The sequence below is a fragment of the Myotis yumanensis genome, unplaced genomic scaffold, assembly GCF_028538775.1.
Source record: "Myotis yumanensis isolate MYYU_CA2020_CCGP unplaced genomic scaffold, mMyoYum1.0.hap1 SCAF_3, whole genome shotgun sequence".
NCBI classification, from domain to species: domain Eukaryota; kingdom Metazoa; phylum Chordata; class Mammalia; order Chiroptera; family Vespertilionidae; genus Myotis; species Myotis yumanensis.
In genome coordinates this window covers 11,623,145-11,646,483 of record NW_027223754.1, presented here as the reverse complement: position 1 = coordinate 11,646,483, position 23,339 = coordinate 11,623,145, and the positions used below count along the sequence as shown (strand labels likewise).

Here is a 23,339-nt window from a genome sequence, read left to right as displayed (position 1 = left end):
CTAGTTTTTTTTAAAAGCTATATACACTGAAATATTTTAGCATTCACTTACTTTGCACATTTATTGTATTAAGTATATTGTGTTAAGCACCCATGACTCATGAACATTATCATAGATCGGATTAAACTCCCCAATAAAGTATTGTCTAATAAAAACGTTGCTTTTCTTTCTTTTCAATTTTACTCAGGAAGAAAATTTCAACAAGCCTGCTGACTAGACCAGCTTCGTAGAAGACCAAAACTTTCCTTGAAATAGTAAGTTACAGTTTTCCTTTTACAAGTTCCTTTCCTTCAGTTTCGGAGATAGCAGTGCTTCAGGGCCAAAGGCAGAGGCATCTGTTTGAACCAGGGACACTCTATCAAAGTCAGGAGGGTGCAATAAGGCTGGGTTTTCACTGAGTGCATTTGTTAGGTTCTTGAATGTTAAATCACAAGCTGAATCATTGTCCAATTTCTTTTGTGTGTGTGTGCAAGTCAGGAAATAGCTCTGCGGAGATAAGTTCTGAATTACCCATTAATGGGTCACCGAAACCTGTCTCTTTTTACCTTTAAAAATGAAGCTCATCTTCATTAATGTGCTTTTTCTCTGAGGTACATGACATTGTCAAAATGTGACAAGAGGATATATGCCTTGGGTGACCCACGAAACATCATCAGTTTGTAGCAGCATAACCCAGTGTAATAGCTGCATCATAATCGTAGGGGGAGAGTGCATCTAATCTGTGACTCCTGGACTGTGAGGAGATTTGTGGCTCTATATACCAAGTTGTTAAAATAGACAGTAAACCTACATTTGTTTTTCCGCAGATCCTTCAGCAACTCTTTCCCCTGATACAGTTGAAAAGGTTAGGCCATATTTTGATGTCACTGCACTTTAAACTTTATAACCTTCCTTAGCATGCTGGCTGTCCATTCAGATGCTGGCTGACTGGTCTCTCAATGAATCTCCCATTCAAACTGCGGGCGATTGCCAAACTGAACGCATCACCCTCTATGTGGTCTGTGGTATTATCCACATGAATCCACCGGTGATGCTTAGAGGTGTCATTTGAGCAGAGGGAGGTAGCATATTGGCATGTACTTCCCATAGGAACATCTTAGGAGAGAAGTTGTGTTTTGAAATATTGTTTGCATCTTAGAGTGTGCCTTTAAATATATCTCTCCCACCAAAACAATAACAACACAAAAACAATAAAGTAAAAAGACAGAGAGATCTGTAGCTTCCATCATGAAGCTACAATTAATTTCATTTAACAATCTGTTCCTGCAATAAGAAACAGTTGTCAATTATAGTAGCCACAGTCCACATATTCCAGTGAACTAGGGATAAAAGCTAGAGGTATTTCAAGCAATGCAGTGCTCTTCTTGAGTGACCTGATCTCCGGTATTAAGAGAGCAGCTTTCTTGATATTAGTTTGTTCTAAGTGGGTGTGGGTCAAGTAAGGCCACATACAGCTCATCTTGAGCTGCACTGTCTTGAGGGGACAGATTCTCACCCTTCTGAAGTCTCTGTTTGGTACTGGCTGTCTCTTCTCAATAGAGTTCCCCCTAGCCCTAACCTGTTCCCCAGGAGCCACTGTTAGTTTTGGTAACTTAACTTTTTCCAAAGACAAATAAACCAATTGTGGTTCCCCAGAACAATCCAACTTGCTTCTCAAATATCTCCAGAAATAAACAGTCTTCATCGGAGTCCTGGAGTACACTGGGTGGTGCCAGCAGAGAGGACTACAGGGGCAAGTCTGGTGGTTTATTACTGCTCAGTTACAGACCCAACTGTGAGGTCCCCACAGTTCTTTGGCATAGGTAGGGGCACCTACAGCATTTGAATTTTTTTCAAATCCAGAGCCTAAAGGAGGCTGAGTCACTCAGTAGGTAATAAACTGCAAAATGCAATTTGTGAACTAGTGCTTAAGCATTCTCTCATAAATACTGAGCTTTTGGAGTGAGGGAGGAGAATGAATGAGTTACAATGCAGACATCGATAGCTCTGATCACTGAAGATGGGTGTTCTATAATATAAAAGCAAGCTTCTGACAGGGAAAAACCAGCATCTTTCAGAGAGGAAGGAGGTGGGAGTCCCAGTCTAGCAAAGATCACTTCTTTTGTCCTTAGCTTGTGCTAGTTGACTGGGCCTTCCTTGTGTTCAGTCCACATCGTCTTTCATCTTCCCACTGAATGGCTTCTTTTCTTTGCAGGTTGGGCTGGGTAACTGCAGGTGGCCCCCATTCTTTCCTACCACCTTTCTATTCCTTAGCCTGGAAGTTAACTTTGTAATTTGGCCTTAGACGCCTAGTAAGAATGGTTCACTTGGAGTCCATGCACCATTGATAGGTTCATGAATAGAACTGTACTTTCAGGTACTTGGCTCTCATTTAATTCTATATGTTTTATTTAAAAACACTTTTAAACATTGTTCTAAGAAAGATTCAGTTGGCTTCACTAGACCACCAAAGGTATTGACGGTCCAGAGAAGATCGTCTCCCCTGCCCCAGGCTTCAGTAACTCTGTGTTCTTCCATCTAGCCATCAGCATTCATTCCTCAGTGTCTTTATTAACATGGGTCTGTGGCCTGAATGAAATTTCCATTCTCCGAGGTAGAGCTCAGATGCTACCAAAATGCCTATTCTTTGATTTTGTTCTGATTTTGTTTTGACCACTTTTTATCTTCCTATTTTCAGTGATAGTATAAAGTCCTTGTGTCCAGTATGACATCTAATTCGTCTTTATATTCTGGTTCTTGTTTGGCAGGGACTAAGTGCTCAGTCAAAACCTGATGAATATTTCAATGATGAATCATCTTGTAAAAATATAAGAACCTGTCTTTCCTTTGCTGCTGTCAGAGGATCGGCAGCCTTGTTGCTGCCACCTCCAGCTTGAGCCAAGTTGTCCTTCGGGGTGCCCCTGAGGGTTGCTGGAGAGCCTAAGCTAGATTAACAAGCTAGAGAAAGAAAAATGGAGAGGAGAAAGAAAAAGAAAATAAAAAGATAAAAAAATAAAAAAGAGAAGAAAAAAGAGAGAAGGAAGTTGTGGACTGGAAGAATGTCCTGCTCCTGCCTCAGAGACATGGATTAGTTGCCTCTACCAGTTCATACACAGCTGGCTCTGATTCCTTCCCCCATTGTTTATACTTATGTATTATTATTTTTTACTGGAGGCCTGGTGCACAAAAATTTGTGCACTCCGGGGGGGAGGGTACCTCAGCCCAGCCTGTGCCCTCTCTCAGTCTGGGACCCCTCAGGGGATGTCCATTTGCCAGCAGGGAGCAGGCCTAAGGTGCAGTAGAACATCCTTAGTGCTGCTGAGGAGGTGGGAGAGGCTCCCGCCACCACCGCTGTGCTGGCAGCCATCAGCCTGGCTTGTGGCTGAGCAGAGCTCCCCCTGTGGGAGCGCACTGACCACCAGGGGGAAGCTCCTGCATTGAGCATCTGCCTCCTGGTGGTCAGTGTGTCATAGTGACCAGTCATTCCCAGTCCTTCTGCTGTTAGGGTCAATTTGCATATTACCCTTTTATTATATAGGATAGAGGCCTGGTGCATGGGTGGGGGCCAGCTGGTTTGCCCTGAAGGGTGTCCCGGATAAGGGTGGGGGTCCCACTGGGGTGCCCGACCAGCCTGGGTGAGGGGCTGATGGCCATTTTCAGGATGGCCACGCCCCCCGGTGACCCAAGCTCCCAGCCTCTCCGTTTTTTCTTTTTTTTTCTGGGATTTATTTATCTTCTAAAATTGAACTTTGTAGCCTTGAGCGTAGCCCAGGGCTGGCCAGGGAAGGTGGGAAGCTTTGCTTCCTCCATCACCAGGGGCAACCCAAGCCTCCTGCTCGCTCCAGCTCCGTGGCCGCCGCCATCTTAGTTGGGTTAATTTGCATACTCACTCCTGATTGGATGGTGGGCATGGCTTGTGGGCATGGCTTGAGCATAGCAGAGGGATGGTAAATTTGCATGTTTCTCTTTTATTATATAGGATTGATTTACTTTTAGGGAGAGAGAGAGATGATGAGAGAAAAATATTGATCGGCTGCCTCTTGCAACCTCCTACTGGGGATTAAGCCAACACCCTGGGCATGTGCCATGCATGACCAGGAATCAAACCAGAAACCTCTAGGTGCTCAACCACTGAGCAACACTGCCCTGGCTTCTCATCTATTCTTTAATAATGTTAAAAAATTAAAATCTCTGTGGGCCTCTAAGAACCTCTATAGAATGGCAGATAAAAGGATAAGATGTACTCTCCTGTATATAGAAAACTTCCAACTCAAATGTTAAGAGTATGATGTGGTTCATACCACCCTCTCTCTGTGTGATGCCCTTGCATGCCAGTATAGAGGGACTGAAATACATTGTCAACTACATCTGGGATTAGTCTTACCTAGAAGCTGGATGGCTATGGCATAAGCTGGACATTGATAAAAGCTGTTTTTTTTCTCCTAAATATTGATAGTCTTTATGCCAGTCTGTCAATTATAGTATATTTTGATTGGTGATTCCCTTAGACCTCTCAGAGTCACTAGCTAATGCAAAACTACACTTGTAAGATGTGAAGTAATAGTCTTCATTGGCTGTTCTTGACACACTTTCTAACACCTGAGGCCACTCAGACATGTCCTATGGAATATTTAGCTTTTGGTAGAGGCCCAGTGCATGGAGGATGCTGGAGAGGACTCTAAAAAACCAAGTGATACGCTATGTTATCGGAAGTGATAAGGGATAAGACATTGGAAAAGGTGGCAAAGCATAGAGGAAACATTATATCCAACTTCCCCTGACTTCCTGCACAAATTATGGGTAATGCTGAGATATATGACTTTGAAAACTGTACACATCACTTTTTAAGTTAAATTAGAAGGGAAATGGAAGACATTTTTCTTTTATGTGATGGTAGGGGGTGGTAGGAACTCAAAAGGCCTTCTGATTTTTATAAGGAAGTGGTTGCAGTTAATCTGAACTTGGTCTTACTGTAAACTCTGGACATGGAAAAAAGCTGAGCTTGGAATTTCAGCTTCAGCCCAGTGCTTTCATGTTACATCTGTACACAACAGTCTGTGAATGTAGGTGTTAGAAAAAGGAGGTGGCATTTTGATAATCTCACTCCCTTAATTTCTAAAAGTCCCATTATTACCAGGAATACTTCCCCACATGTTCAGGTCTTCCTGTTCCACGAACCTCTATAGAAGACGATGAATTGTCCCTAAAGACTGTTCTACTTGATCATTTATCAATGTTTCCCAGTTCTGGGTTAGTATTTTCTTTCTCTTTCTCTATCCCAGGGTTCCTCAACCTTGGCTCTATTGATATTTTCTGGACTGAATGATTACTGGTTGTCGGCGACTTTCCTGTACATTGTAAGATGTTTCAGCAGCATCCCTAACCTCTACCTACCAGATGCCAATAGTAGTGATGACCAAAAATGTCTCCAGGCCTTGACAAATACCCCATGCTGGGGGTGGTGATGGGGCACAGAATCATCCTCAGTTGAGACCCACAGATCTACTCTTTTCATAGCAAATTAACATAGGAAAGTCTTTCTTCTGCTGTGTTTGCTGATCAGGTACTTAGAGCTATTCATCTATGCATTTAAAACATATTTATTGCATAGCTACTTTACAAATGCAAGTCAACAAATACTAGTCCAGCTGTATTTTAGACTCTACAAAATAGTCCATGATCTTTTCAGTTTTATGGGCCATTTTCTCTGTAACAAAATTCTGGAATAGTTCATGTCCCTTAATTGTTCTGAAATCTGATTGATTAGAATAGTCATTAAAATAAGTGCATTTATTGGTTAGGGTTGGACTTAAAAAGTGTTTGGAGTTACCAAAGAATTCTCCAAATCAATTGCATGTTCAATGGAGCTTACTCCCTCACTGAGAATATGAGTCCAATATGAAGTGATTAGAATAAATACTCAAAAACTGCAGGATATCTGCCATGACATTGCCTCCCAGTTGCTTAGAGATTAGCAAAATAACATTGCTTTTTGCTGCCATCTCAAATGCTGGTACACTCGGAGTCCATATGCAAAATGATTATGCATTTTTTTAATGAGCTGAGCCAGCTGAGACTTGGTGGGTGGATTGTTCCGAAGTGTGGCTGGATCCATTATCTGGGTGTTTCAGTAGACTAGGCCCTAGGACATGGCATTGAAAAATGGCAGGCCCAGCAAGCACACCACACCTTTTAAACTGAAGCCTGTGGTGCAAAAATAAAAATAAGTCTTCTGGGGACTCACCTCCAAGTTGAAATTCATAGAAATGAGAGCAAGTAGCAAGTTTCTAAATTATTTTCTAACGCTTCATGCTGTTCTTTAGTCCATATTCTTACTGCTTCCACCCATTAACTTCATTCTCTCTCCTGCTCTTTCTCATATATCTCCAACGATGTATTTCCAACAAGAATTCAATTACCTGGAGAGGCAGATATGCTAAATGGCAATTTGGGAATTATTATTTTTTCCCCAAGTTGATTTCAAAGCTGCCTCATGATCCCAGCTCAGGTGCTGTCAGGGGAGAATCACTGTCAACAAGCTGTTAAAAATGAAACCTAATAATGAGGGAGACTAGATGGAACATCAGTAAATCTCCTTGTTCTTACCAGTTGCCTCATTTAATTGGCACTGCTTTATTGAATTTTTAATAGAATGAAATGAGATTTTAATGTAATCTCATTGAGTTTAGACCTAATTCAATATATTAATTTATTATGAATCTTTCCTCATTAATTTGTTTTGTATGAAGTTATGCAATGAAGTTTCCAAAATTTCCAGTTATTTGTAAACTTTCAAAATTCTTTTCTAAGTAGTTTTGTTATTTGTGATAATGCAAAAAGCACAGTGAAATCCTTTAATAGCATTTTGTTTGCAGTTGCCCTAATTAAGGTACTGTGAGTTGTGAAATAGTGCCTATTTATACTGCTAAATTTTCATGAACTTGGAGTGTGAACTTTAATTATATTAACCCTTTCAATTGCTGGAACAATGATAATAACTGTATAATCCTGGAATGTGCCCAACAATTTAAAAAAGTGAGTGGCAGGTTTTATTTAATGGTGTTGTCAGAAGTGGATCTTATTATAAGTCATATACTTAATTTGAGTCATACAACATAAACTTTTTAAAGGAGAAACCGTAGGTTTCCCTGAAAAAAATGTTGAGGATGCTTTTTCTATTAACTATTTTCTGATTATTTTATTCCTATGTATTTAGGGAATTGGTATTAAATTCTCAAACAAGGCACTTAATGAACTACAAATGTGCAAAGTCCCCACAGTTTAAACAAGGGGATAATAAAACCAGAAAAATATGTTGAGTTGCCCAGATGGCAAGTTACAGAAAAATCAACTAATTTATTGGCATCAGTGAATAGAAGAGCTTATGGTAAAATTCACAATGGTTCATGCATCTATAATTTTCTAAGGGGTTTATTTTTAAATACCTTTAAAATTACATAAGTAATATATATTTATTATTGAAACTAGAGGCCCGGTGCATGAAACTAGATGCGTGCACTGGCGGGGGGCGTGGCCTGTGGGGATCAGCCCATTGTGGGAGCGCTGCTCATCCTGGTCATCTGAGTGGCTGTGGACCCGCCCTCTGAGTGGCTGCTCCCTCTGTGGGAGCATGGCTCATCCCAGTCAGCCAGTGGCGCTCCCACTGTGGGAGCACACTGACCACCAGGGGGCAGCTCCTGCATTGACCGTCTGCCCCCTGGTGGTCAGTGTGCATCATAGCAACTAGTTGACCGGTCTTTCTGGTCATTCTGCCATTTGGTCACTGGGCTTTTATTATATAGGATGTTATAAGCATAACAAAATAAATAAGAATCACTTATAATTTTAAATCCAGAGAATCACTGTTGATATTTGGTTATATAATCTACAGACATTTCTATTTGTGTGCTTCATATAAGATAGGGAAAAAGCTGTTCATAATATTTTGTAATGACTTTCTACTCAATAATATATTACTTGTTAACAATAGTATAACTAGAAACATCCTTTTTTGGTAGCTGCATATAGTCTTATTGTGTAGTTTTACTAAAATGTATTAAATCAATCCTCAGTGATGGTTACTCAATTTATTTTCCATATCTTTGCTACTCTAAATAATATTGTGATGAACACTTTGCATATAAAATTTTGTGTATTTCATCACTCTGATCTTATGATAAATTTCTGGCATGAAAGAGAACTCATATTGCTGAAAAAATGACAGAGAGCTTTGGAATCTCACTGATAACCCATTTCAACTCTTTCCACTGTGGTTCAGTCAATGAAATACTATTTCAATAGCTATTTAATAGAAGAAATACTTATTTTTTAGGTGGAGAGAAAAAAAAGAAAAGAATGAAATATTCTTTTATTCCTGAATCCAGAACGGAAGCCTCTCATAGGTCAAGACATTTCCTTGAGGTGGATATTACTTGTGGAGGGTCTGGTATCACTGGTTGTCTTGAACCTTGGCTAAAATGCATTGTCTTTGCTATCCCTGTTTATGGAGGAGAAAGAAAAATACTATTGGTTTTAGTGCCTCATATTGGCATTGCAGCCTTTATACTCAGTTTATTTATAGGACTTACCCTACTGTTTTAATTTCTTTTGTGGCACAAGTTACCACTAACTTGATGGTTTAAAACAAGAGCAGGTTATTCTCTCATAATTCTGGAGGCCAGAAGTCTGAAATCAAAGTGTTGGCAGGGCATTACTCCTTCTAAAGACTCCAGAGAATTCTTCTTTTCCTCTTCCAGCTTCTGGTGGCTCCAGGAATTCCTTGGCTTGCAGCTGCATCACTCTAATCTCTACCTCTGTGATCACATTGCTTCCCCCTCTTCTCTGTGTATTTCTTATAAGGATATGGTGATAGGATTTAGAGCCATCTACATAATCCAGAATGATCTAATCTCAAGATCCTTAACTTAATTACCTCTGCAAAGACTTCCCCCCACCCCAATAAAGGTAAGGTTCCCAGGCTTTGAGGATTAGGACATGGACATATCTCTTGGGGAATGCCATGGCATTGATTTCTCTCTCGCTATGAAAAGTCCAAGATCACATCTTTCAATAGAAGGCTGTTTCATATACAATGAAAATCTGTTGTTTGTTTAACCCCCTTCATTAATTACCTTAACTGGATATTATGAATAACTTGCTGCAGCTTCTACATCAGCACTTACTGCTTCACTTTGCACTTTTCCTTAAGCCTCATGAACCAACCTCTGCTAGCTTCAAATTTTTCTTCTGCAGCTTCCTCACCTCTCAGTCTTCACAGAATTGAAGAGAGTTAGGGCCTTGCTGTGGATTGGGTTTTGGCTTAAGGGAATATTGTGTATGGTTTGATCTATCTAGACCATGAACACTTTCTCCACATCAGCAGTAAGGCTGTTTTGCTTTCTTGTTATTTGTGTGTTCACTGGAGTAGCACTTTTAATTTCCTTCAAGAACTTTTCCTTTGAGTTCAAAACTTGGCTAACTGGTGCTAGAGGCCTAGCTTTCCGTCTATTTGGGCTTTTGATATGCCATCTTACTAAGCTTAATCATTTCTAATTTTTTATTGAAGGTGAGAGACATGTAACTCTTCTTTCATTTGAACATTTAGAGGTCATTGTAGGGTTATTAATTGACATCATTTCAATATTTTTCTGCCTCAGGGAATAAGGAGGCCCAAAGAGAGGGAAATGGGGGAATGGCTGGTCTGTGGAGCAGTCAGAGTACAACATTTATCAATTAATTTTGCAGTCTTATAAGTGTCCCAAACAATCATAATAGTAACATCGAAGATCACTGGTCACAGACCAGTGTAACAAATATAATAATAATAAAAACATTTAAAATATTGTGAGAATTGCCAAAATATGACACAGAAATAAAAAATGAGCAAATGCTGTTGGAAAAATAGACTAACTAGTTTAACTCAGGGTTGCTACTGACCTTCAATTTGTAACAAATGCTATATCTGCAAAAGACAATACAGCAAAGCACAATGAAATGAAGTGTGCCTACATATTCCATTCTACCAGCTCTTTAGAGTCACTTAATCAAAGAGCATCAGATGTAATAGAAAGTATAACTGGCTTTCTCAAGCTGAATCATCCCTTCTTCAAAGACCCCACACAGAGAAGTTTGCCTCTGGAAGCTCCAATTCATGTTAAGGATTTGCATAATGAAAGTTTGCTAATCTTGTGTTGTAGATTGAACTTTTAGCCCTTACTTATATTTGGAAGAAAGTTATAATTTTGAATAGTGGTAAAAAGCTTGAAAAACACACCATTGTGGTACTATTATATAATAGAGTGCATGACTTTTTTTTTAAGAGAAGAAAGGAGAGAAAGAGAAACATTGATGTGAGAGAGACACAACGATTGCTTGCCTCCCGTAAATTGGGATTGCACCCACAACCTAAGTATGATGAGAAAGTGAACCCATGACCTTCTCATGCACAGGATGATGCTCCAACCAACTGAGCCACATGGCCAGGGCAGAGTGCTTGCCTTTTATAATATCAAGAGAATGTTGCATGTGTATTTGAGAAGTTATGGCAGTCAGGAAGCATTTGGCTTTAAGTAATAGAATTCCTAATAAGATCAGTGTTAAATAATGAAAATGTCTAAGCTACATATCAAGGAAACATATGTAGGCAGATCTTGGGTCAGCTAACTCAGCGGCTCATCCAGCACCAAGCTTTCTCCACTTTTCGACTCTTACAGTCTCAGAGCCCTTAAACTTGTCCCCTTACCCCTGCAAGATGGCTGTGGTTGCTTCAAGCTTCGCATCCTCACTCCACAGCCTCCAAATACCAGGGAAGAGGGCACATCCCTTTCGGAGAGGGAATACAACTTTGTAGAAATTCCTTTGGAGACTACACCTCACCCATCCTTGGTAGAAGTGGATGAACACCTGCCATTGCTTATACCAGTCAAGGTACACGACTCTTTTTCTTTTTGTTAATCTTCACCTGGGGATATTTTTTCCATTGATTTTTAGAGAGAATGGAAGGGAGGGAGAAAGACACACAGAGAGAAACATCCACGTGAGAGAGATACATCAATTGGTTGCCTCCCTCACGTGCCTGACCAGGGCCAGAATCGAGCCTGCAACCTACATACGTGCCCTTGACTGGAATTGAACCTATGATCCTTCAGTCAGCGGGCTGATACTCTATCCAATGAGCCAAACCAGCCAGGGCCATGTACACCACTCTTATGGAGGCAGGATGAAACCTTCCCTTCTGTGTGAAGTCTGCTGATCACTGTACTGCATCATTGAGAAACCAGTGTGAGCGTGTGCACTCTCACGTCGTGTTTGTGCATGTTCTCTCTGTGTGTGTGTATGTATGTGATGTGGGGGCTTTAGGCAATGTTCTGTATGGAGGTTACCTTGCACATAGACTGGAGAAACTGAGTAACTCTGACTGGATAACACACATTGGTCATCCGGCGTCATCAGTGGCACTTCGCTAAAGACATGGCTGAGAACAATCCAGAACCGGGCTTCTCAACCTCAGCACTGTTGATATTTTGGGCTGGCAAATTCTCAGTTATGGGGACTGTTCTGTTCATTGTCAGATGTTTAGCAGCAACCCTGGCCTCTACCCACTAGATGCCAGTAGTATGTTGTGGCAGCTAAAATCTCTTCAGACATTACGGAACGTCCCCTATAGGCAAAATTGCCTCCAGGTGAGAGCCACTGGCCTAAAGGAAGGGAGAGTTGGCTCAATATGAAAGCTATGCAGTTGTTATGATGGTTTTGCTAGCATTTGAGGGCCAAGAAAGGGCCTGGTGTTTGCTGTGATTTTTATTCAATGTCCATCAAATAATGGTCTATGCACAGCCAATGATTTCACATATTTCTGAATGTGGATTTATGTCTCTTTTCTGGTTGATATGTGACAGATGGAGTCCTGCATCCTGTTTACTATCCAAGGCAGTGTTTTAAATGGTAGTTGAAACATTTGAAACTATTGATTTTCCATAACTGGGTTTGCTCTACTAGAAACTATGTATTGATCAATTCTTTTATCCCCAGGTATGTAAAGCAATTGGCTGACAATCTACAAATAGAGTAAACCCTTACATTATTTTCTGGATGAGAACTAAATGCTAAAATTTAGAGAAAGGTTAGAAGAGAAAATATATTATAGATCTTGGTTAGGGGCTTGAAATGTTGATCAAGATATAAGTAGGATGAATGTTTTGCTGAATTTATTACTTTTATGACTTGGTGGAATTGTATGGAAATGTAATGATGGGGACAACACACACACACACACACACACACACACACACACATACACACACACACACACACTTTGCAAGAATATGGATTTCATAGTTCCAACTAGAACAGAGACTTCTTCAGATAAGATTGATGTGAGAGATCATGCTATGAACACTTGACTGTCTTTACATCTGTGCCACTGGGGCCACCTTTTTGGTATCCACCTTTTTATAATGGGCAAGTCCTGGCTATTCTATGTCACAGCCACCTTCCCCTGCTTCTCTTAGCCATACATCTTTGGGCTGGACTAGTGCTATTAAAAGAGTGGTCTGGAAATGGTTACCAGGTAGTGAGTCCAGAAACTGAATATTTAGAAACTTGTAAGTGAATCTGCTGTTGCAGTGGTGTATAAGGGTGCGATCTGGGTTAGTAATTCATATTGTAGTTTCTATAAATGTGTTGGTCTACAAGGGATTAGGAAAACAAAACAAACACCAACCAATGGCTTCTCAAATCTGCTTCTTTTTCTACGGGATAATTTGAGAAGTACAAGACTAGATTGCTTAAATCCTAAATGTGGCCTATTTCCATATTTAGAATGTAGTCTATTTTCTACATATAAAATATATTTCCCTATTTCTGGCTCATGTCACATGGAAGCTTCAAAGGGAGTGATGTTAAATTTCATGGTTCTTTTGAGGGAGGTGATAGAAATCAGAGCAGGCTGAGTGGCCGGCTGGTGTGAGGTGTGACCCCCCTCACCAACCTCCTGTGGAGGACCTTGAAACTCTTCTGCCCACCTGGAGAGCCCTGCACTCGGGTTCCTTGTGACCATCCTGGACCTTCTGTGCTTCCCTCAGGGGAAAAGTGTGAGACTGGGATCTTCACAGGGTTTTGGAGGATATGGCAACCAGGACTAGTACCTAACACAGTCACCCGTGCGCTCTGGAAAAGACTGTGATTTGTAGGATCCCATTGTGGAGCTCAAATCTCCTCGACTCTGAGATCTGTCCTACTGTAATCTCTAGGGTAAATGCTAGCAGGTACATTAAATATATTTTCTTTTTAAAAATATGTTTTTATTGTTTTGTAGAGAGAGAAAGGGAGAGGGATGGAGAGATAGAAACATCGATGAGAGAGAAACATTATCGATAAGCTGCCTCCTTCATACCCCCTACTGAGGATTGAGCCCACAACAGGGCATATGTCCTGACTAGGAATCAAACCAGCCACCTCTTGGTTCTTGGTTCAACACTCAACCGCTGAGCTACATTTGACCTGACTAAACTAAATTTATTTTATTTTATTTTTTGCTTTATTTGTAAGGCTCTGAGACTCTACTTACAGCTCATAATTGTAAAGAAGTAAAAAAGAAAGGCATTTGCTCTATTCAATGTAAAAGACCCAAACAAATTTAAATGTGCCTGCATGTCCTGTGCAAAAATGACGTTGTTGTGAGCACTGTTTTTCTCAGTCACATGAGGCAAAGTTCACTCTGCACCTACCTTCTGTTCAACAGTGTTGAGAATGCTTACACCCCCAAAATTCATGTTTAAACCTAATGCCCAGTGTGAGGGTATTTGGAGATGGGGTAGCCTTTGGAACATCAGGGCTTTTGGGAGATGAATGGGATTAGTGTCCTTGTAAAAAAATCCCAGAGGGCTCCTTTATCCCTTCTGCCATGTGAGGACACTGTGAGAAGATGGCTGTCTATGAACTACGACTCAGTCCCTCACCAGACACTAAATCTGCCAGCACCCTGGGCTTGAACTTTCAGCCTCCAAGAAGCATGAGAAAAAAATTTCTGTTGTTTATGGGCCACTCAGTCTGTGGTATTCTGTTATGTCAGTGTGAACAGACTTTGGCAAATGTCACTCCCAATATCTGGGAATGTAGGGCGAAGAATAAGTATGATGGAGGCTTTGCTATGCTGGATAGTGAATGCAAACCTGTTGGCCTTATCCAGCAAGTTAAGGTTGCCATAGAGAAGTCAGAACGAGTATTAGGCTAGTTAATGGCCTATTTCAAATTGAACTTCCTCTTAAAATCATTTCAGGTATTTTGAATGCATAGTAGAAAGAATGATACCATTTTTGATTAGTTCTATTTCAGTGGTTTCTTTTTCCATTAACTTAATATAAATACTATATTATATTTGTAATTCTTTTCTCCAAATGCAGATTTGATAAGAACTTTGTAGGAATTAATTGGAAAGAGGAAAAAGAGTGTTAATAACCCTAAAGTTGGTGTTATTCTGAGGGATAGTCCTTATACATTTATTTAAACTAAGAAATATATTCATGCAATCTTGTTGCATCTTTAACACAACAGATTCATAGATCTTTTCTTTTTAGTATGGCCTCTCACTTTTTTATCTTTTTCTTTTTTATCTCAAATTCTTCCCTTCTAAAGGGCACCTTTGACTTTTTTAAAGATTACTGGTAGTGACACAAAATGCAAACTTTGGCTATTTTTATGTTATTCCTCCACTTTGTCACTGATGTGGAGTTTGTAATCAAGTTCTATTGTTTCTTCCTTCTCATTTTCTAGTATATTTCTTTTTACTGATTCCCTATTCAAGTGTGCGGGAGATGAAGCAATGACTGGATTTCTGTCTTCTCTTCCTTGGTCTGTCCTTCACACAGCAAAGGGATCATTTTCTGCAGTTCTTTCCCTATGGTGTTCTCTATCACAAAACATTAATACTCATTTGGATCAAATTAATCTCAACTTATGAACTTCAAGGTCCACTATGATTATTTTCTCTTGCCTCATTAGAGATGATCTAAAGTAATTTCTGAATGAGTAAACAAAAACATCAAAAACCTGAAACTCACTTTTTGCTACAAACACTATTTTGATTTAGATTCTATTACTTATATTCATGTGATATCTTCCAATAAGTTTGGTTTACTTGGGCATAGTCATAGCATGCTCATTGATGAGATGGTGTGTGTGTGTGTGTGTGTGTGTGTGTGTGTGTGTATGTGTGTGTTCTGCAGCTGTGCAGTGGGCCCTGAGAGACTGTGTTGATAACCTGACCTCACAGAGAAGTAGAGTCTTTGGCAAGTGGCTGACTCTGAGCCCTGAGTCAGGTGGAGGACCTGGGACTGAGGTCAAGTGGCAGGAGTAGAGTAGAGGGGGGCCACATCGTGAGAGTGAAATGAGGGATAACCAACAAGATGTGGTTAAAAGTGGACAAGGAGTCAGGAATCAAAGAAAAATATAAAAACCAAGCATCATTGCTCAAGAGGTGAGGTGCTGAAGGGTAAATTAATCTGAAGCAGTGAGACTGTAACTAAAGATAGCTGGGCAGGGAGAGCAGGGTTGAGAGAGAAAGAAAATGAAAACTAGAGATTTCCTAACCCGCTGGAACAGGTGCTAGGTAGGGATCGTTTTACAATGTAACTGAGTCTTGACAACACGCATAGAGAGAAAGGGCCCCACACCAGTTCAGAGGACTAACGAGTGATAATTTTAGTGAGGATTTTGTGGTAATATTAGTAGCTGACTTAATGAATATGTATGTGACAGACCCTAGGCAAATAGTCATTAAAGGCCTTACTGATGTTGGGAAATACAATTAAGACACCACTGATTTCTTTAATGTAAATTTAATGTTTTTCTTTGTAGTAATTATAATACTAACGGAAATATTAATATTTACTTAGCTCTCATTTTGTGCCAGCATATTCAGACTCTCATCCATTGCGGTAGTCTGAAAAACATGGCCACAGGATCTTGCAGCTTTCCTGGCAAGAAGTGTAATATACGTTCCACCCTGGGACTAACAGAATGTGGCCGAAGAGCTCAAGCTTCAGGAGGCCTTGCAGCTTTTGCCTTCTCTGTTTTGGAATGTTGCTGCCTCCCGGTGAAGGAGCCAATCTATCCTGAGACTAATGGAGAGAAAGGCAGAGCTGTCCCAGCTGAGCCCAGCCTCAGCCAGCCCGGAAGCTCAGTTCCAACACAGTGTGAGCCCACAGAAGACCAACAAAAAATACCACTCAGCCATCCCAGAGAACTGTGAGAAATGCAAGGCACTAAAATTCTGGGTGCTTTGTTAGGCATTGTTAGAGAACTGAGAAACCTACAATTTGGGTAAGCCTGCACTTGGGCATGTGTAAACACATCGATACAAATGATAAGCAATTTGAGGTCTAGGACAATACTAAGTGCTATGTCATTAAAAACCTCTCTATAGCTCATTTGAGATTTTTTCAGTAATGTAACTGGACAAAATTGTGCTGTTGAAAAACAAAGATGGATGACCACTGCTATTTGAATTTAACATCCTGAAAATACTTAGGTTTTACCCAGACAGTAGGTCTCACAGTCAATAAGTGATTGCTGTAGAAAGAATTAGGACACACTGTTTCTCCAAATGGTGTACTGTTAGAGTCTCCAACTGGTGTACCCGAAGCAACTGGAGTTCATGTTTAAATGCCAGTATCTAGGCCAACCATAAACAATAATTACTATTAATTTTTTTAATTTTTAGAGTATAGGGGTATATGGGTATAATTTTGCTGTGGACCTAAAACTGCTCTAAAAATAAAGTAATAATTATATATATATATATATATATATATATATATATATATATATATATATGGTGCAAAAGTTAAACACATTAACTACATTTGCACAATATATATTTTTCTATCTCTCCCCACCATCTATCTACAAAGCATTTCAACATTATCTTTCTACACAGGTCAGGGAAGAAATAATATGAAATCCAGAACATATTTATCCCAGATCATATTATTTGTGAGAACTGCAATGATGAATTGACTGGTTTTCTATGGAGTCTTTCTTCTTTCCGATGCTGGCAGACCTTATGTAGTCAGCCTTCCATTCTCAGGCCCCAGAGAGATAGCACTGTCAACTGACCTGCCCCTTATCTATCAATGCTGCTCTAAGACTAATTCATTTCTCTCCAGGGATCTTTTTTTTGTAGTCACAGAGATTACCTTTCTGTGTTATTTAAAACATTTGTGGATATGATATGACCACCCACATTTATTCTGTATCTGTATAATACAGCCTTTATCTATCCATAATTCTTTCTCCATTCACCACTCCTTAAAGGCATTACTTATGACTTGAATCGTCAGTAAATAATTAATCTCATTTATATGCTGAATTTGGTTATAGCCCTTCAACTCTAGTCTATGCATTCCTGTATGCCCATTTACAGCAATTTGACAATGAGTCTTATACTGTAGAATCATTGGTATGGTTTTCTTTTAGGCAAACTAAAAGTTGCCACCTGGCTTCTCTCTAGCAATTCACACTGTGTATTTATTTTTCTTTTTGCCCACACAGTATCACAGCACATATATGTTTGTTGTCTTATTTTTGCTTCTTTCTTACACAAATGTAGCATACAGCATATGCTGTCTTGCACCTTTTCCCCACCACTTAATGATATTTCCTGGAAATCATTCTACTTTCTTTCACAAATATCTCCTGAGAGTGACATTGTCTGTGCTTTGTCTAAGCCCATCATTTGCTCTTTTCTTTTGCCATGAAGGCTTGTGGCATTGGGTGGGTAATGGGACCTCAGATATAACTATAGGTAATTTGAAGATCATGGTGATTGGTTTCTTAGTTGTGTCAAAGATGTGGGTTATATATGGTTGTATTTGCTCTCCTTGTAGGTTTTATGATTTTTTTAGTAGGAGGTGACAGAGTGGTTGTGTAGGAGGTTGGTAATCAGGAAGCTGCTATTTCAAAAAATTTAGGTCCAGAAGTTCGATTGCCATGTTTAAAATTTTTTTTATTGATTTTGAAGAGGAAGGGAGAGAGAGAGAGAGAGAGAGAGAGAGAGAAACATCAATGATGAGAAAGAATCATTGATCGGCTGCATCCTGCACACCCCACACTGGGGATTGAACCTGCAACCCAGGCATGTGCCTGACCAGGAATTGAACCGTGATTTTCTGGTTCATAGGTCGATGCTCAACTGCTGAGCCACACCATCTGGACTCCATTTATTTTTTTTATCTTAAGATGACTTTATGGTAATGACAAGGCATTGTTGAATGGGTATTGAGAGAAGAGAAAGGAGAATTTGCGGGCTATTACTGGGGAAATAATTCTCTAACGTCTTCTTCCTGCAGCCTATGAATCTCTGCTCGCCTAGGCTTGCTTGAATCCAGTATTGAAGTTCCAAGTATGTCCAGGTGCCTCAGCGCTCACAGCCTACTGAATCCATTTACATGCTTCCTAAATTCTTTCTGAGAAAGAATGGTAGTATCATGTTATGGATATTTTTCCATGTTTACAACACAGGAGCAAATCACTCAAGCCTCAGTGGAAGGCCTACTGCTTATGTACATATTTCAAGCCATGTTTTAAAGTCTTTTGAATCAGCTTATTTCCATAGAAACTTTTTTTAGGCATGCGCTGTCAATGTTGTCCAAGGTTTTGATGCTGCCATTTTCCGTATCTCTAACTTAATGAAGAGCTTTGGCTCTGTATCCTCCTTGGTTTCTGTATTTTGTTAGTCACCATGAGTATATTCTATTCCGTGGTGATTGAATTGGCATTTTAAATCCTGTTTGGCAGGAACATGGTTTGATGTTTAGGTCCAAAATGAAAAGGGCTCGCTCTATAGAGCAGCATGACATTTCCTCCATTTAACAACTAACGACCGGGTCCACTCCCCAGTCAATATTTTGGGGGCTACATGAAAACACAAACACAATAAAAAAGGGAAAGGTAATTGATTTTATTTCTTTTTTTATTTTTTTATATCACATGATGTTGACATCATTTTTTATGCATATCTATTCAGAACTATGGGAGCCTACCCATTCTTTTTTACTAATGTATAAATATGTATTTATTTATTTTAATTTATCTTTATTGTTGGAAGCATGACAGACTAATTGCACTCCAATCACGGCTTTAGCAGTAACTACCTCTCTGACCTTGGGCCACTCATTTAATCTCTCTGTGTCTCAGTTGCTTCATCTATAAATAAAGACAATTATTACACTTATCTGATAAAGTTGTTGGAAAGAATTATGTGAGTTGGTATTGGTACAGTGCTTGAAATGGTGCCTGCCACATGATAGCCCTATGCAAGTGCTAGTTAGAAATAAACTATAATAACACAATGAAGTGAAATTAAATAAAATTAAAGATGTATAGCCAGTTGGATGAAAGGTAATAGGAGAGTGAAGACAAAGGTGAATGGCCACAGCTTTCTTCCATCTGCAGAGCTAGTTAGTGACATGACAAAGCAGCAGCTGGTATTGACTACCACATGTCTCTAAAATTCCCACACCTGCGAAAAAGATATACAAAAATATCTGTTGCTGCTCAAATTGTGCATAAAACCATGATGAGAAGGAACTACTGTATCTTGGCTCATTGGATTATCACATTTTTATAATGGTTTTTTAAAATGTGGACATTAAACGACTAATTTCTTAATGTTATACCTGTGCAGAGACATCACTAAATATAATCTAAGCCTTTCTGGATAAACTTAAATGCCATGAGACAGCTGACCTTAGAGGAAGATAGTGAGTCTATTTGCATTTGAAAATGGTGCTGAACTTTCTGTCATTGGGATACTAGAGGGACCTTAATCTTGGTCACAGATGATTTCTAGGATCATGAAACATAAGAAATGTCGTTGTACAAGTGCTTTCATGCATTTTTTTTTGTGGGGGGGAGGAAAATGTCTATCAGGTGACCTAGGGAGTCTGTGTCCCAGCAAAGATGAAGAATCACTGGCTCAGAAACTGATATCTGGTTCTCTAGTTATAATTACGTGGAAGTATTGATTTTAAAAGAGATAATCTATTCACCATTTTAAGATGAGGTAGTCTAGCCCTGGCCAGTTTGACTCAGTGGATAGAGAGTTAGCCTGTGGACTGCAGGGTCCCGGTTCAATTCCAGTCAAGGGCACATGCCCAAGTTGCGGGTTCGATCCCCGGTTGGGGGCATGCAGGAGGCAGCCAATCAATAATTCGCTCTCATAATTGATGTTCCTATCTCTCTCTCCCTCTCTCTTCCTCTCTGAAATCAATAAAAATACATTAAAAAAAAGATGAGGTAGTCTAAAAATTACCCATGTTATATGAAAAAGAAAAATAATCAGGAAAATTAAATATATACTAATTATCCCTAAAATGTCTTTATTTGCTTTTATTTCTTTTCCATATTATTAATATGGCATTATATTATTATTTTTTTAAATTTGGAAAGCACCTATGTTCACTGCCATATTACTAATGCTTGATTTTTTTTGATTTTCAATTAACTTAAAAGACAATAAATTTAAAGATTTTTAATAACTTAGATATTCAGGTAGATTATATTACCTATGGGTTTTATTTCAGGATAACAAATGGGGTATCACATTTTTAAAAAAAGGAGGGCTGGTCTAAGGATGGAGAGCCATTCTGCTGTGCTGTATGAAAAATACTTTAATTTGGGTAAAAGCTACTAGTAACACTTTGCAAACTGTCCCCAGAGACCTTCCAGATTTTAGAGCAGAAAAAAGTTCCATATAGAGTCTATGTTGGGGGAAGGGGTCACATCTAAGTTTAGAGAAAAAAACAAAGTTCTATCATAAAATAAGAAAAAGTAGAACCTGGGTCTCATTCTTTTTGTCTTAATCTCTGTCTCTCTCATCTTTCTGTCTCTATCTTTCTCTGTGTGTGTATTCGTTCTATTATGTCTTATCTCTCTTTACGGCTTATACAGAGCAATACTTGCACAGAGCAGGCACATAAAAATTCGTTAATTGATTCATATTCTATACAATCACCAGTTCTCTTGTCCTATCCCACCCATAACAGGTTCAAGAGTACTAAGGATGGGAAGGATAATAAGTGAATCTAAATTTAATCTCCTTTTGTTTAAACTAATCTCTGTCTCTAATTAAGGGCAGCTCATCCCATTATTGCTAATGAATCAGGAGACCATTCTCTACATCTGTGCAGGAAGCCCTCTATTAAAGCATCAACTGAAAATCAAAAGGGGAGGAGAGTCCAGCTTCCCATGTTTCCCTGGGGGACGTTTTGCAATGAAAAGGGTGTCTGAAAGACAAAGACTGAATGGAGCCTTCTCCCTTCAGGGCATACCTCTTAACTCTGGATTGCATCCTAGCTTTCCTCACACATTTTAACACCCAAATGTTCTAGTTTTTACAAACCTCAGAATAGTAGGTTACATAGAGAAAAGGGAAGGGTGGGGGTTTGGTAAAGGATGCAGTGAAGGGGGTGAAGTTACAATGAAAGCTTTAAAAACATTCATGAGCCCAGGCCAGTGTTTTGTTCAGTGGTTAGAGCGCTGGCCCACATACTAAAGGGTCTCAGGTTCCATTCCAGGTCAAGGGCACATACCTGGGTTGCAGGTTTGATATCCTAATTGGTGTATCTCTATCACATCGGTGTTTCTGTCTGTCTGTCTCCCTTCCCCCCATCCCTTCCCCTATCTCTAAAAATCAAAGGAAAAATTATCCTTGGGTGAGGATTAAAAATAAAAAAACAAAAACAAAAAAATTCATGAACCAACCCTCCCTGAGCATCTATCCCCACCTGCTTGAGATCTGGTTTAGTGAGCCTGAGCCTGGGTGTGGTGTGTGCACTCTGAGAAGCCCCTTCTGGGTGATTTCCGTGCCACCATCCACATTCATCCTAACACACCACACACACACACACACACACACACACACACACACACACACACGGTGAGGACCTGCCACAGCAGTAAAAGTATGCTTTTTCTTGATAGGACCTTGCTTTTTTTTTTTTTTTTTAAAAAAAGGTAACTGTTTATTCCTTTCAATTGTTTAGAACTTCACTGTTTAAAACTACCTTAAGTTAACTGAGAGCTTTGGACTCATGACAAAAAATATTAAGTGCTAACATGTCAGGTACTGAAACCCCCTGTGTGCCAGGAGCTGTGCGGGGTGATGAAGGATGCAGAGTGGAGGACGAGTTCCCGCCTCCCAGACACTCTTGGGCCAGGTACTCAGAGACACCTGTGTGTCACAGAACTCAGTAATTAAATGTTGAATTAAAGAGAAGTCTTGACATGGATCTGTCACATGTGTTGCTTAACTGAGACTTCCAGATGGCATTTTTAGTCACCTCCACAAAAATCTAATGACATCTATTTCATTAAAACACTATCAGTCAAGCCTTAAACCTGAAAAAGCATCAGTGCCTAGAGTAAGAAACTGACGTGCTGGAGTGTTAGTCTGTCCCATTGCTCCAAGCGTCACTGTACATCTGACTGTAGTCATACTATGCGTGAACATGTCTTTCTAGAGATATACAATTACTGCTAGACTCCAGGTGCAACACTTTTCTTCAGACATATTGTTGAGTCTGGGGTTTTACGGTTGTGTGCATCCTAAATAAATATAATTACTTATTTTCCTCCATTGTGATTGGTAATATACATTTTCACTTTAAAAGCACTTATTAAATGCTTACTCTTTGCTATACTTGGAGTAATAATCTATATATATAAAAGCCTAAGCGACCGTCCAACTGTTTGACCGTCTGACCAGTAGCTATGATGCGCACTGACCACCAGGGGGCAGATGCTCAACATAGGAGCTGCCAAGCTGTAGTGACTTGGCAGCTGCAGCTCTCGGGTGACGCACCCGGAACCAGAGAGGAGGGAGCCCGATTCTGGGGTGCGTCACCCGAGAACTGCCCTCTTCAATCTGGGACCCCTTGGCCAGGCCAAGAGACTCCTCTGGTGCACGAATTTGTGCACTGGTCCTCTAGTAAACCATAAAGTCAAGTAAAACAATGGATAGGAAGGCTTCTCAGAGGAAGTTACTTGCAAATGATTATTCAGAGATGAAAACCTAAAATCTAAAAAAAATAAGACATTTTCTAAGAAGGGAAGAACAAATAATCTTAATTATTCATTTTGCTAGAAACAAACATGAACTACCTGGGAAATCCATGCGAGGGATTAAAGATAAAGAGCCATTAAAACAAACAATATGGGTAACAAGAAAGCGTCCGACTCTGATAACCAAAAAGGACATTTTTTGGGGGGGCAATTTGGCTCACCAAGAATCGATTACAGGGATGGCTACGGGCAGGTCTCACACTGCCACATGTTACGAGACAAAGGTGAGATGATAAGGA

At 39.8% G+C, this 23,339-nt stretch overlaps 1 long non-coding RNA gene across 1 annotated transcript in view; it reads left to right on the top strand.

Moving 5' to 3' along the window:
• Positions 1-239: 239 nt before the first annotated feature.
• LOC139004850 (uncharacterized) overlaps positions 240-23,339 on the top strand; it is a 204,103-nt gene continuing 181,003 nt past the window's right edge. The window contains exon 1 of the long non-coding RNA XR_011470619.1: positions 240-254. This is a non-coding gene — a long non-coding RNA (uncharacterized lncRNA). The remainder of the gene's footprint in view (positions 255-23,339) is intronic.